This window comes from Cataglyphis hispanica, chromosome 4 (assembly GCF_021464435.1).
Source record: "Cataglyphis hispanica isolate Lineage 1 chromosome 4, ULB_Chis1_1.0, whole genome shotgun sequence".
Taxonomy (NCBI): Eukaryota; Metazoa; Arthropoda; class Insecta; order Hymenoptera; family Formicidae; genus Cataglyphis; species Cataglyphis hispanica.
Window position 1 is genome coordinate 10,937,244 of NC_065957.1, and position 15,183 is coordinate 10,952,426.

General features: G+C 39.8%; 1 long non-coding RNA gene across 1 annotated transcript in view; it reads right to left on the reverse strand.

The window, feature by feature from the left end:
• Positions 1-6,746: 6,746 nt before the first annotated feature.
• Positions 6,747-15,183, reverse strand: part of LOC126848829 (uncharacterized) — a 170,708-nt gene continuing 162,271 nt past the window's right edge. The window contains exon 5 of the long non-coding RNA XR_007687313.1: positions 6,747-8,023. This is a non-coding gene — a long non-coding RNA (uncharacterized LOC126848829). The remainder of the gene's footprint in view (positions 8,024-15,183) is intronic.

Sequence of the window (15,183 nt, forward strand, 5' to 3'; positions counted from 1 at the left end):
TAATATTAATTAACTATTCGAGCTTAAAATATTATACCAGCTACCAAACAATTTGTAGAATGCACTGAGCGCACATACTTTGCGTTGCAATCGATAGCTGACAATACGTCTGACTTTTAGAACGGATCACCCCACGATATTATTTATAACACTCTCGCCTCGAATGTATCGGCAATCCCCATTTGCGAAATTGCCCGGCCGCATTCGAATTTTTGGGGTTACTGTCGAAGCGATCTTGGAAGAGGGAGGCGCCCAAGTTCCACCGCTAACATCTTTTATTGTCAGGCCCCATATTCGGCGTTTTCACGGTTCGCATTCTCCCTGTCGACAATGATATGCATGCTCGCTATTACGGGCGAAAAGAGGGAGAGGCAAGGGGCGAGCCGGCGTAAAACGGAGACGGATAGACGGATAGAGTACTATGCCGCAGGCGATGCGACGACAGAGTGGAAAGACGCGCATAAAGGAGACCTCCATTTAGGGATATTGAAAATATTGATTTATTTTAAGTAATGGAGATATGAACCACGCGCGTTGTGACCATTGTTGCTCACCGACGACGACCGCGATTGTTCTACAAATTGAACCTTCTGATGTAAATTAATTAAATCATTGTGCGTAGCGTCGATATGAATAAAGCGCTCCCCTCAATTCAATCGCATAATAAGGCTGTATAAAGAGAATAAAAGCTGGAAGGCACGAAAATCGAAAATTTACCGAGCGCATACAAAACATAAAAATTTTCATATTTGCGTACATATGAAATCATCTATTAATACGTGATTTTTGATTTTTTTTTTTTTGCTCGCCTAAAACTTGTAGAATCTGAAGTAGAGCGCCGTGTTAGGGAAGATTAATTGATATTACAAACGTTTCCGAGCGGTCTGCTCATATTCAGCACGCTCTTTACTCGCGTGACTCATTTGCGTATCTCTCTGGCAGTGCTATTCGACGTAGCCGATCTATGAAAACGCTCTCCAGAGGGTTAACGCCAGTGCGGAGCGGCGCGCTCTGAAAGAGACCGGAAATTCTCACGATCAGCGAGTCGATCCCTTGAAAAAACGCGTCATATCACGAAAAGAGCGAGCACGAAAGCAGCCGAAAGGGTGGAAAGGAAAAAAACGAGACGAATGAAAAAGGAACAGGCAGAAACTCGCGCTGTCGCCGAGTTTCGCGCGTAAGCTCTTTCTTTCTCTCTCGCCGGCTTCAATATCAATATTCTAAAAACATCCTTTGTCGCATCAAGGCAAAAAGGCGACTCACGTGCATAACATGAGTCGTTACACACAGATATTTTATTTCTGCATGTTGCTGCAAAACGCCGATGAAAATTTATCGGCCATAAAAGATTATTGACTGCGGCACTTTGTAGTACAAAACGTGCAACCTCTGTAAAAATATTATTTTTTCATTTATTATCCTGTAAAAAAAAACCTTGTATTTTTTATTTTTTTTTTTCAATTACTGTGTAAACCATGTTTTTGTAAACTGCAGGTATTGCATATAATTATCAAATGTATACGTATATTAAAAAAATGTCTCCACTTTGTAAAAGATAATAGTTTACGAGCCCAATATAGTTATGAACATTTTTATGATTTCCACAGGCACTCTCATGGATTCGATATCAATATTCTAAAAACGCCCTTTGTTGTATCCGGGAAAGAATCCGCATCGCAAATAACACGAGATGCTTTTTGACTTCTACTACGCGGTGGCTGTAATCATGCTTGACAGCTCCCTCGCGTTGCGCGCCATATGCTGCACTAACCACCGCTGTACTTATCATTCACGTATATGTCACATGAATATCGGGAAAATCTTCGCAGCACTCTCATTATATGACCGTTGTGGAATGTTCGCTTTATAGCAAATTTTTAAAACGATATTTTCTCATATGAAATTTCAACAATATTAAGCAATCTGTTGTTTAATTAAATTTACAATTATTTATTTGTGAACTGTCTTTAATTAACAAATCTTGGCAAAATACTTAATACTACTACTCAATATTTTAAATTGACATTTTTAATGAAAAAAATCAGATTTGATTTAATAATAATTTTTAATATTTTTAATAGACATTACAATCTCAAATCCAGCAAATTATATTCTTTTGTAAATTATATCTTAAAATGATTGACACAGCATGTTGCGTTTAATACCGTATGATAGTAACGCTATTCAGATGGTGTGATAAAAAAGATGATGCCTTTTATCATTATCTTGCGCGTAATCCCGCGTACAACCGGATATAGTCATTTGCATAGCAACATAGAGACCTTAAATATGCTAAACGCACCGCGCGCGCACATACGTACACGTGTAACGCGTGTATTATACACAAATAGGCGGTGTGACACGTTGACATTCGTCATTGTTCCGGCTTAATTACACTTTCTTTCGGCGGGACGAAAAAAAAATTTCGCCACTGTCAAACGCGCTACTCTCTCCCGCGCTCGCCTCGCACCCCATTCGGTCCGATTCTCGCTTCCACCCCTCGGTGTTGCATCCACGCGAGCAAGGGGTGACGCTCGTGTAAACCGCGTGTACGACCGTCCGCCGACACCTGTTTACTCCCTACGGACAGTCGTGTGCACGCACGGCAAAACGGTTGGTTTACGGGGGCGACGAAATCGTCTTGTTTGAGCTGGTTGCGTTGATTAAAGTGTTTTATTATGCCGGTTAATGACGATCGTAATTACGTAATGCGATAGTCGCGCAAAGATATCAGTAGCTTCTTTTGTAATAAAACGCAAAGAATCAGTTAAATGAGAAACTTATCGTTGAAATATTTTTATTAATATAATCTACAAAGAATCACACACATACACTGTCCCTATATGTAAAGCAACTATAGTTTTTAAATCAAAGAGAAAGTTATATTCATTATATTATGATTATCGCGATTATAAATACTTGTATCACGTGGAATAAATAATTAATATAATTAAAAAAAAGAATGGATTTAATATTATATATTCAATATTATTATTAAAATAAAACAAGATTAAAACGATTAAATATCATAAATTATACGAATATACTTTATCCGACAAATGCATCGATTAATGGCGGACAATACGTGAGAGAATAATACGTCAAAAAATGATATGAGAAATCTGAAACGCAATGCCGGTGTGCGTGCGCGTGCGTGTGTGTTCTTTTTCGCCTTTCGGGCGAGAGAATAATTAAAGGCACAAAAGGAAGCGTCCAACGAATTACTCGGCCGGTGCGCTCGAACGACGATGCGATTGGACGGTCGTTCTCATTCCGAGATTCTCCTTGAACGCGAGGTCCACGTCAGACGCGGAAACGTTCAAAGGGTTTCCGCGGGGGAGACGGGAGGAAAAAACTAATTAACTTTTCGGAATAATTAAGATAAGGCCGGTGGAGATCTGGCCGATCGGCCGACCCTACGCTAAGCCGCGCGCCGCGCTTCCTCTTTGCTCTTCACGGTAGAGGAGTTGAGTCGAATCAGGCTGAGGGTCCCTCTGGAAATGGCGATCGGTCGATTAAATCGTTTGCATGAGAAGGGAGTGGTACGCGAATCTTAAACGTGCGTAAGAACTCCCCGTAAAATTAAACACACGCCGTAGAGAGAAGCAGCGCAGTAGCCAATTTTATTATTAGATTAGCGCGTGCTCTTTCTGCAACGGATGCATTAATTATGGAAAAATAACAAATTTATTTCGAAATGAAAATCGTAATAATAGGTACGTAAAATATCTAACACATGTAAAATATAGAATTAATTTACATATATTATAATAATTCTTTTACAAATTCAAGTATAATAATTGAAGAAAAATAATTATATAATATTTATAATCAAATTTAAAACGCAATTAAAATATTGCACAAACGTATAAGGCGAAGGACACAAATCCGACTATTGAATCAAGAAAGTCTGACTGAAGAATTTCAATAAAAGGCGCTGGTAAAGGATTTGCCGACAAACAATTAGGGACATTACTGTTGACCGACTTCCGATAAAGTTAAATTAAAGTAAAATCAAAGACGCTCGGCTCTCAACGCACATTGAGGTTTTTCTTTTATTTTATCGCTGCTAAGTTAACTCGATAAATTCCCATCTTATTCGAAACCGATTTGCAAATGTATGACAAAAAAAATTTGAATTCGAGAGTCCTTCTCAACAATAATACATATCCGCGTGATTAACAAACGACTATTAACAAGGCATTTACACGATCTACCGCCTCTTCCGCCTAATTATCAACGTCAGTAGAGATGAGCCTCTACCCCCTTCCTCTCTTCCCCGTTCTTTCCCTGTATCTCTCACGCGCCCACTTCAATTCCTGCCGCGTACAGCCCGCAATAAAGCCTTGCCTCTAAAAGCGAGGCAGATGCACTTTACACGAGAGAGCGGCTCTCGCGTGACACGAATAAAAGTCTTATTGCACACCAGAGGGTGGGGAGGGGTATGAGGGTGGGAAGGGGGTTAAAGCGGGAGAAGGGAAAAAGGGAAGCGAGCGAGCGAGAGGGAGGAAGGCAAGGCAAGAAAGTAGTCGAGCGCGACGACTGGTCCGACAACGGCGCCGTGACGCATACAGTGCTCCGCTGATAATTAGCGAGCGAGCTCCTCGCAACGTAGGACTGATAATTCCCAACAATGGTTCATTACTGTCGTTTAAATGTGCACGACAAGTGCATTCGAGTAGCTGCGCCCGGCGAAGGCACGGGGCTGCCTCTATATCTGGCTATTTCCATATACATCCTTCATTGTCCTCTTTGTGCGCGACTATACTATAGATTCGCGAAACTGACATTTTTATGGTGGAACAATGGGGTCGCGAGGAGAGACGGATCGAGCGAAGGAGGTGGAGGGAGACGCGGAGGATGCGCGCGAGCGAGAACGGGGGAGGAGGGCCAGAAAGGGCCAATTCGACGTGAACCGGAGCATCGTTATCCGAGTAAATAGACTGCCGCACACTGTTCGTCGACAGTTCCCCCCCTCCCCTCGACTGCCTGCCGAATACAATCCATGATATTTGTATTGTTGTATTTTATTCCCCGTGGAATAAAAAGTGGTCGAGAGGAGTGCCGCTGTAGCGACGAGCTGTGAGTGTCTATAGTCGCTTACCACGAGGAACTAGGTCTGATCTTCGCGTCACTGACGATGAGAAATGGGAAACCTAGGTCCTCCGAGGGGACGAGATTAATATATTTGGAGCTGTGAGCATATTGATGCATTCTAAACATGAAATAAGAGTCGAGATTATCTTACAATCGCGCGGCAATCCTATGTAAGGGTCATGATTTTTTTGATTTTTTTTCCAATATCTTTTTCAATTAAAAATTAATCTGATTATGTATTTAATATGGTTTAAAACAATTTTATATATATAATAAAGTATATAAAATTAATATAGAAAATATTTTATATTCGGCTATTTCTCGATAAATGTATTCGTTAAACATTCATAGTAAAACATGCAGATTATAACGTAAAAGATAAGAACATAAATAGTTCATTAACAAGGTAAATGTAATCGTGAATGCAATTTCTACGGACTGACGCAATTCTACAGCGTCAACGGATTTTTCGTTGGGGTTCCGGAAGGAATTGGCCGTATCTCGGGAAGCGATGTCCTCCAGAATAAAATCACGGTCGTCTCGATAGAAATTACGAGGGACACTCGTCCTGACGGAAAGCGGTAGGTATCGGAGGTGTAGAGGATAGTCCGTGAAGCGTCGTCATTAACTGCCAATCACTGCCATTCACCGGCCGGAGAAGACGGGTAGGCAGAGTAAAAAAAAAAAGAAAAGTACTGCAGAGACGTTGAAGGGAGATTCTAATTATTTATTTACGAAGAGAGCGAGAAACGACACGCGGCGTCGTCTTCGTATTTGTCTCCTCGTCTCTCTCTTCTTTCACTCTTCTCAGCCCATTTGTCATTCAATTATAGAAAAATCGTGAAAAAAAGCGATACGTTTTTCTAATTACAATTATTATTAGTTGCGATATACGCGATATTACCAAGCAATAATTAAGTAACATTTAATAAAAATATTAATTTAGAGCAGCTATCTCGAAAAATGCGTTATAAATTATCTTTCTATGACACACAATCAGAGATTTAATGCAATCGCTTAATTGTTTATACGACTCCACATTTTATTTTAGTATCTCGGAGAGTGTTTCTTCCCGCAATACGAAGAGACCGTGTGTATCAGAAAGAAGTTGTTCGTCGCGCATATTAATTGACGGCTCCACTTCGCGCGCGACTTTCCAGCGGTGCACGTAACGCGGTTTTATCTCCGCATTGAGCGGGGAATCCCAAATTCAATTTCGCGGGGTAAAGCGTAACGACATCGCGTCTTACAAGCGAGCGCCCGCCGTCGCTTTGGTATTGGTGAAGTCGCGTGGGAGCCGGGTTTTTACTTCGCTAATGATTTCCGCGCTCGCTTTAGACGCTAACTTCCCCGACAAATAGGAAAATTAAAGCCGCGTCCGCGCGGACCCGCGCTCGCGCGTAACTCCGTCCTGCTGGGCATTTAGTTACGACTTTTTTATAATTAATACCTCGGGTGGTAAATTAAGTCGGGCGCGGCGGAAAGAGCGAGGAAGAAACGTTTTGTAAAATAAATACCGACCGACGTGTACCAGCGGCGCATTTTCGCGGGGGCTGGCGGGGGAAATGATTCACCCTTCTAACCCTTACCCGTCCCCACTCCGCGACGGCTCCCCCTTTGCCCTCCCCCCCCCCGCCCTCGCCCCTCTCATGACGAAATCCCCTTTCTACCCGCGCCTACCCGCGGACTCAACGAGTAACGGCGGAGAGGTCAATTATAATGGAAGATTACGTGCCCGCGATTCCGTCTCGCAGTTATAAATAGGTACAAAGAGTATTAAGTCCCTCGGAAGTATTAACCTGGAGAGCCATTGGGAAAACTTCCCGTTGCGCGGAAGCGAGGAAGACAAATAATTGAAGAGAGTTTTCGTTTCTCGGTTCGAAACACAGACCATGACGCTCCTCCGGTATTAAAAGCGCGTTTCGCTGCTACACAAAATCTGTCCCGCAAATTTATCTGTAACCCGCCATGTTTTTCCACTCGTATAAATTATATTAAAAATAATTAGTATCTGTCACATTAAAATCTAACATGATTAAATTCGTCTCGTCGTTTTGCGCAGCGGGGTATCGTGCTAAACGTAGCTATATGCGTCGCGACCGAATCTTCAATACATTAATCAAACACGTATCGCCATGATCGATTGACCGAATATCTAGTTGCACGTGACGCATGTCCTATCGCATCGTTGATCCTCCATATTCTACGATCCATAGAAACGCAAAGACAGTGTGGACGTTCAAAGGTCTCATGCTGCGTTTTCCCCGAGCACTGACTGGCACTGCCTGTTTCTATTTACTTGATCTTATCCAGAGGTTCTCACCGTCACGTCTTATTTCAATCAGACGCGTAACTTTACGATTTACGATATTTTTCAGTCTTCTCGATAACTTTTGCCTTGTGCCATTAAATGCAAATTAAATATTCACGATGCCCTTGACACGTATTTGACATTGACTTGATATTAATTCGAATATGATAGCAAATTTATTCGTGAGAAAGCGAACATGACGAGATGAGAGCCGCTGGAGCCTTAATAGCGCTGCGGTGCATAGCCTGTATTAGTAGCAGCGGTAGCAGTCGTGCATAGTTAGGGTTTAATAGCGTGTATTATTGATTATAATATCGCATGATTGGTACAATCACGTCGCATTGTACCTATCAATGCACGGCATGCAACCGACCGACCGTGCATCGCTCGCAATTACCGATGCACGAAAACCCGGCGCATTAAATTATTTATTAGCGAACTGTTTCAGCAGATTGAAATCGACAATTATCAGGCATATACATCATCGGCTAGCTATGAGTTCGTTGCGTAATCGATGCGATTGTAATAAAACAAGTACGCTATGTGATTTATATCGTCGTATTCCCAATGGCGTAGAGACGATCGTGGATCCGTGAAACAGCAATGACTGGTCATCTGTAAAAAGAAGAAGACTAATAAATTATTTTTTTCTACATTTCAAATATATTATAATTGTGACTAAAGCAAGTGGTCGTAATAAATTACATTTATAATTGTATTATATTGTAGCACACATATTTTGTAGATAAAAATTCAATATGCAATGCAATGAAAATTGAGAATATGATTAAAAATATACGAATATAGAACTGCGAATAAAATATGCGAGTATGTATAATCGTGATATTAAAGGCGGGAGAAGGTTTGTGAACGAGGTGAGCGAAGTGCGGACACAGTGCCGCCGAAATCGTCATCTGCACCCTTTCAAAGATCCCGCGAGCTTCCAATAGCTTTTACCCTACCACTAATGGTCGTCTACCAACTGACGAGTAAGAGCAGACGAGGACGGTGGCTGCGAGATACAGCATTGAAGGAGAAAGAGGACGAGAAATGAGGGTAGAGGAGACGTACTATACCGATATAAAGAGCCATCTCTTTTCGTTCGCCTTCTCTCGCGTTTTTCCTTTATATCCTCTGTCTCGAAAAGAGAGCATAATAAAGGAAAAAACGATGCCGTAAGTCTTTGTCGTACTATGTTGCTTTATCTATGTGACCATATACGAGCCCACAAAGCGCATAAGCAAATAAATAAGAAAAATTTCCTTTAAAAATTGTAAAGCTTAGATATCTTAATCAGTTATTAAAAAAAAAAAAAAAATAAATAAATATTCTACACAAATTTTCCTACACTCTTCTGTGCCTATATCTTTCTTAATTTATAAAATTATGCAAGTTAATGCAGCTTCAAATTTATCTTAGAGAAATAATCGCTACAATTGATAAATGTTCGAATCGACAACATTATTTATCATTTGCTATTTTTTTTTTTCCACCATTGTCAAGAATACGAGAGGGTGCAAGCACGGAGAGCGGGCGGAGGGGGATAAATTTCTGTAGGGTGCTAACATTACGTGACAACTGCCGAAGATATTCGGTCGCGAAAGAGTATAAGCTTAATCCTCCCGCGACAGCGACAAAAATATGAGACCATATTGTCATCATATATCATCCAAGCGTTCTTCGACGGGCACCCTCGAATCAAGCTTCCTATTCCTATTCCGAGTGTCTTAAACTTAAACAAGAATATATAATAAATTTTACTAAATACATATATCACAATTCGTATATGTACAATTCAAAGATAAAACTTTGTTGCTTAGATTTTATTTGGCGCATTAAAATTTATGTTATTTATTAAATTATTCTTCACAAAATTAATTTGATATATTCTAAGAGCGACGCTATAAATATCCGAACCTTTTGCGAACCTGACGCATTATTAAAATTCGTCATTAAGTTTGACACATCTTCGATATCGAATCGTATGGAGCGACTCGACTGAGCAAGCAATGATCGCCGAGAGCTCGAAAGTGCGCGAAAAGGAGGGCAGCTCGCAGCTCCTTGGCGTCGTCTGCCGCGCCAATTCTCAACAAATTGTAATTTCTAGAAACAAATTGAATATAAACGCGCCGTAATTCGAATGCCTGCTGCAGCGGCACCGGCACAATAATGATGACGGCTGCGTAGGAGCCAGCGACCGTAGCTGAAGGGAGCGAGGCAGCGCCAGGAGACGTAGCCATGCGCGAAACAGCAATCTTTCGAGGCAATCTCTTTAATAAATGAAGCATACGTTCCCGCTTTTGAATTACGTCTACGTAATGGCCTCCCACTCCCATCCCATCTCTCTCGCTCTTCTGTCCCTTTCTCCCTTTCTCGTTCTCTGTGTCACGCGTCGGCGCCGAGCCGGCACAAAGAACGACGAGGAGAGATTCCGCCATCGCGATCGGCAAAACCCGATTTGTACGGATTGCTTAAAAACATCAATGTGAAATATAGGATGTAAATTATCTTTCGTGCAACAAGCGATCAATAATGTATGATTTATGATACTTTAACAATAAAGAAATTGCAAATTATACAATAATTCATGACAAAAGCTGTAATACATATAAAATATTAGTAAAAAATTCCAAGTATAATATGTATATAAAAATTAATATGTATATAATATGTATATAAAAATTCTATTTAAAAAAGTAATTTAATTTGCGAAAAAAAAAACGGATATGTTATTTCAGCTTTTGATCAGAATAAAGTACATCACATCTTCGTGTTACGATCGTTCTCAAGTTAATGATGTGTGTGTATGTCCGCTAATCAGAATGTTCGCACTTGCATTGCGACGGATCGTGCGAATGATAAAAGTGCAACGAGGCTCATCCTCGTTCTCGCGAACGTATGCAATCATCTACAAATATTATAGCCAGCACCGCCTGCGAAATAACTGCACAAGTAAGTAGTGTGTCTGCCTCCATTGTTTCCCTTCAAATCAAAAGCAGTCAAATTCTCTATTGTGATCGCACCACGCGCTCCACTTACACGATGGCAGAGAGACGATGGAGAGAGACGCGATACAACGCCGTCAGATATATACGTCGTGCGGATATACAGGGTGTATCATGCTGTTATGCTCAGTATTTTTAAAAGCCGATTTATTACTCGCGTAAACTGGGAAACTTCTTTAAAAACGCGCGACTAAAAAATATTAAACATTGGATATTATTTTTTATTTGACAAATATTTCATGATGTCGTAGCGATTGATCTATATTAACGTGATATTGATTATTTATAATCAAATTATTAAAAAAAAATTATATTAATTTATATCACTTTAAAATATAATTTACGCAATATTGTGTTAAATTTGAGAATGCAACTGACACACCCTGTGTATACGTATTTATAGATATCTACATAAATATATACATATACGAAGAACGAGTTTGTGTTGCGTGTGTACACTCGATGCGTCTGCGGATATATTCACAGCGTAATCGCTGAATCGGTATTCCGTCGACTGACAGACCTAGGCAAACAATGGACGTTTGATTGTTCAAGATTTAGTGCTGGTTTACTACCGTCGAATTCGAATTCGCGATATCGCGTCGCTTGTCAGTGGCGTGGGTGTGTCAGCATCTGCATTCACGAGCTTCGCGAAACGTTTCCCGATTTTCAGCCAAGTACAATTCCAAACAAGACTTGATTTCATCAAATCTCGCAGCTGATTACTCTCAATAATGAACGCGCGATAAATATCACGAATGTTATTGTGATCGCATAACGCAGAAAAACATTTATAAAAATAAATTTAAAGATCAATAATTCTCGAAACAAAAATTATAATATATTATGTTGAAAAAATTTAAATATATACATATATGTGTAAGTGTGTATTGGCACAATGACGCAACGAATAAATAAAAAAAAAAAAAATGCCTTTACCACTCCTCTTCTGAAATTTTACTCTGCTATTCGTGCATTGTCAAATGAGTACGAGAAGAAGGATGACATTCGTGAGCTTCTATTTGCACTTTGCAAGATAAAATATTACTCTTAGCTTACATCTCGTCGAAAGACGATACGGCATTTGCATTATTTTACATTAAATGCCAGGCGAACGAAACTCGACCGCGTACCGTGCCGGTATTGCCTTCGAGTTTACGGTCATGTCAAAGTGGTATTTTCAATAGCCCGTGCACTGGAATTTGCCCGTTAGTCAGAAGAATTTGTATTTCTCCGCGAATCGCAGTTGGTCATCGGAAACGAGTCAGCTCAGATACGGGTACGAATAGCGTCTTAGGAATCTGTTGGTATTCACGGATAACAAGATTGCACGCGGCAGAACCCCTATCAAACTTACATTCCTCTTTGTTGCAATTGTGTAAGTGTCAAATATCTAGATATTATAATGATCCGTTGTATTAATGGTATGCCTTTATCATTTTGAATTGCATGTATATCAAAATATTAATAAAATAATAAAGTTATGTCATCTTTGAATTTTGTCATAAATCCTACATTATTTTGACAGATGAAATAATAAAATTACATTATCCCTCTTGTTTGTAATGATCACAAAATCCATATTATTTTGCAAGATTCAAGATTGCCGATGGCATTTCTAATGCAAAGAATGTTTAGAATTTAAATTTCTCTCCCAAACAAGGGTATATCATATTATAAGGCTAGAAGTGAGCACATCGAGTGTCTTAGGAATTCGACCCATTCCGCAGTCGAGAAAACAAACAGAATTCGATTGGGAACAGGCGAAATCATTCCCCTTCGACCCTAACGGAATCGGAGAATGCGAAGCGTCTGTATTTTCATAAATACCAGAGCTCCTGATGTCACCTTCATCAAATGAAGAAGGAGATTTAGTGATATCTTAAGAACTATTGTAGTTGATTCATATCCGTTTATTTAACTTATAAAAAAATTATATAGATATTAATATATTTTATATCTCTAATGCAGCTTCTTGCATTTTTTTTTAAATATCTTTTCTAACTCAGTTATATTCTCATCAACTTTTATAAATTTTGACAAATTTCTTTTCATCGCACATTCTCTCTCATTCGGCTCAATGTTCAGTAATCGCACGATCATTAATAACATACTTATAACAGTGACAACTTTGATATATTTTTATGTAAGAGATAAAAAGTTCGAAAATAATCTCAAAAGCGCACATGTGCATCGCTACGTCTCACTTTTGTCAAGCATCGCGTTGATTACAAATAAACCGAACAGACAACCGTTTTACACGCGCCAGTAAAATCCACACGCGTGTCTGTCTGCGCCGTTTGAGCAGGCTGCGGATGAAGGCGGGGATGGGGAAGCAGGTTTCGTTAAAACAACCCCCTATGTCGCACGCCCCCTCCCCCTCCTCCCGCCGCACTTTGGCCTCCAGCTTCCACGGCGACGTCAGCCCTTTCTCCCGGCGCAACCGCGTCTCTAGCAATTCACTGATCCGCATTTAGGACAGGAGGTGATATTTAGGCCGAAGGGTGAGAGGCCTCGAAGTTAATTAGATCGACTTCGTCAAGGCGCATCCACTTAAACCTCAACGCCGCGTCAGAGACACGTCGCACCATGACTGCTTCCATCGACTTGCACACGTTGCAAAAGAGAAACGCTAACATCCCCTTGTTAACCCTTCGATGCTTTGTGACTTTATCGAAATGACCGTGTAAATCATATATGTATTTTTTTTTAATCAATTGTTATTTTTTACTGAGATTTTAGTTTTATTTAATTAAATTATGCTATCATTTACAAATATCGAAAATTGAATAGACCATCAAAAGCTTCACTATCAATTCATTAATACTTTTTCTGCCAACTTCGAAAAAATTATTAGTGATGAAATCTACAAAAGATTTTTATAAAATACGTACCTCTCTTTTTAACAAAATTTAAATATACGCATGCCATCTATCCGCACTTCTTTCTCCGCCTCATGTTTTTATGACATGTCAGAGCAAAAAGTAATTAATAGAATTAAGTGGAAATAATAGAACATCGATGAAAATGTAACTCGGTCGCAATGACTCGCGATCTAAATCGATTGCGACGAAAAATAGAAACGTGACAGACGTAAATTCGTCGGATGTACAAAAAACGTGCAGTCTCTCGGCGAACTGACAGCGCGCGAGTGTTCCATAAGTATATCTCTGCATACGTCTCTCCCGCGTTCGATAGCATACGTACGCGCTCGTCTAGCATGCGCTCGCAAACGATGCGGCGCGCCCACCGACGGTATTACGTATTAAAAGTTGCAGCCGACGTGAATTTTTCACAAAGGAAAAAGTATTCAGCGCCGCTCTCTCGTATCTTCTATATTAAAATCTAATATGCGAGCAGGTAGAACGTAATATCTATTACAGAGTAATATCACCCTCGAAAACCTTCCTCTTCGAGTACTTTGTTACATTCGCCGGTAATATTCAGAAAGGATGGGTAGAGGAGATTGACACTGTATTAAAGAAACGCGACAAACATGCATGTACGCGTGCTCCAGTTGACGCAATCAAACCGATTTATGAAAGCCGGCGAGAGACAGATACGCTCGTAGTTATTAATAATTTTCGGTCTTAATTCCGTGCGATAAAATTCTGTTTCTTTTTATTCCTATATAATTAAATAACTATTTTAAGAAAATACTTTCGACATAGATAGAGTTATATAAGAATCTACTCACTCATAAAAAGCAAAGATTTTTCATGCTCAAGTATTTTTCGCCGAATATGGACAAGAATAGAAATTGCAAACGATGAACTGATGCGAAGATGAAGCGTGTCATAAAATAGAAAGAGGAAGCACAGAGAGCAAAACTCCGTAGCAAACGATAAAAATTTATATATCGGAATATTCGCCTCGGCCGGAAAGTGAATTCAAACGGGCGTGTAATTGACAGTATCGTAAAAAAAAGGAAAGAGAAAGAAAGAAAGAAAGAAAGAAACAAGATGGCAAAGAGGGATGGAGACGAAAGTAGAAACGAGAAAAAAACAAAACGGAGAAGAGAAACTTGAAGCGAGGGAAAGATTGGGAGTACGAGGGTTGTCTCCATAATTTTTTATCCTAAAACCGCTCTGTCTCTTCGAAGAGCAATATTGTTAATATGCAAAGGAGCTTCGGAAAAATGGGGTGGCGAGAAATAAGGATATAACCGTAAAAAACGGAGAATGAGGAACGATAGCTGGAACGACGAAATTATCGTACTGCTCTCCTTGCTTCGAAAGATTATCTTGTCGAGCGAATATTACGAGCCTGCTTATGACACTTTGATCGGCAACTTATGGATTCGCATGCGCAATAAAACGTCTGCCTCGCGAATCATAAACGCAAAATGCAATGTAATCGGATATTCAATCAAAGAGTAATGCGCGAATCTATTAGCGTTTTCGAATGAATGTTAATCGGACTCGGATCAATTAATCAATATATTTTATTATAAATTCAAATCTTTTATTGGCAGAGACAATGCAATGATGTCATTAATTGCTCTCAGAGCGATTAAATCTGCTAAATTAAAAAATGCCATATGAAACACGAATCGATGATCCTCCAATATAAATTGTTAGCTGATTGATAAATTATTTATATTTAGTAATTAATAGTATTAATAGTGAAAGTGTTAACACTATCTTGTCATTCCCATTACGATCTTATCCGGATACCGCGTGACGAATTTTGAAAATGGCGTCGGCTCGTTTAATCAGCGACGGACGAAACAATGTCGCGGTGAAGGGCACGGGTAGTAGTTCAACGAAT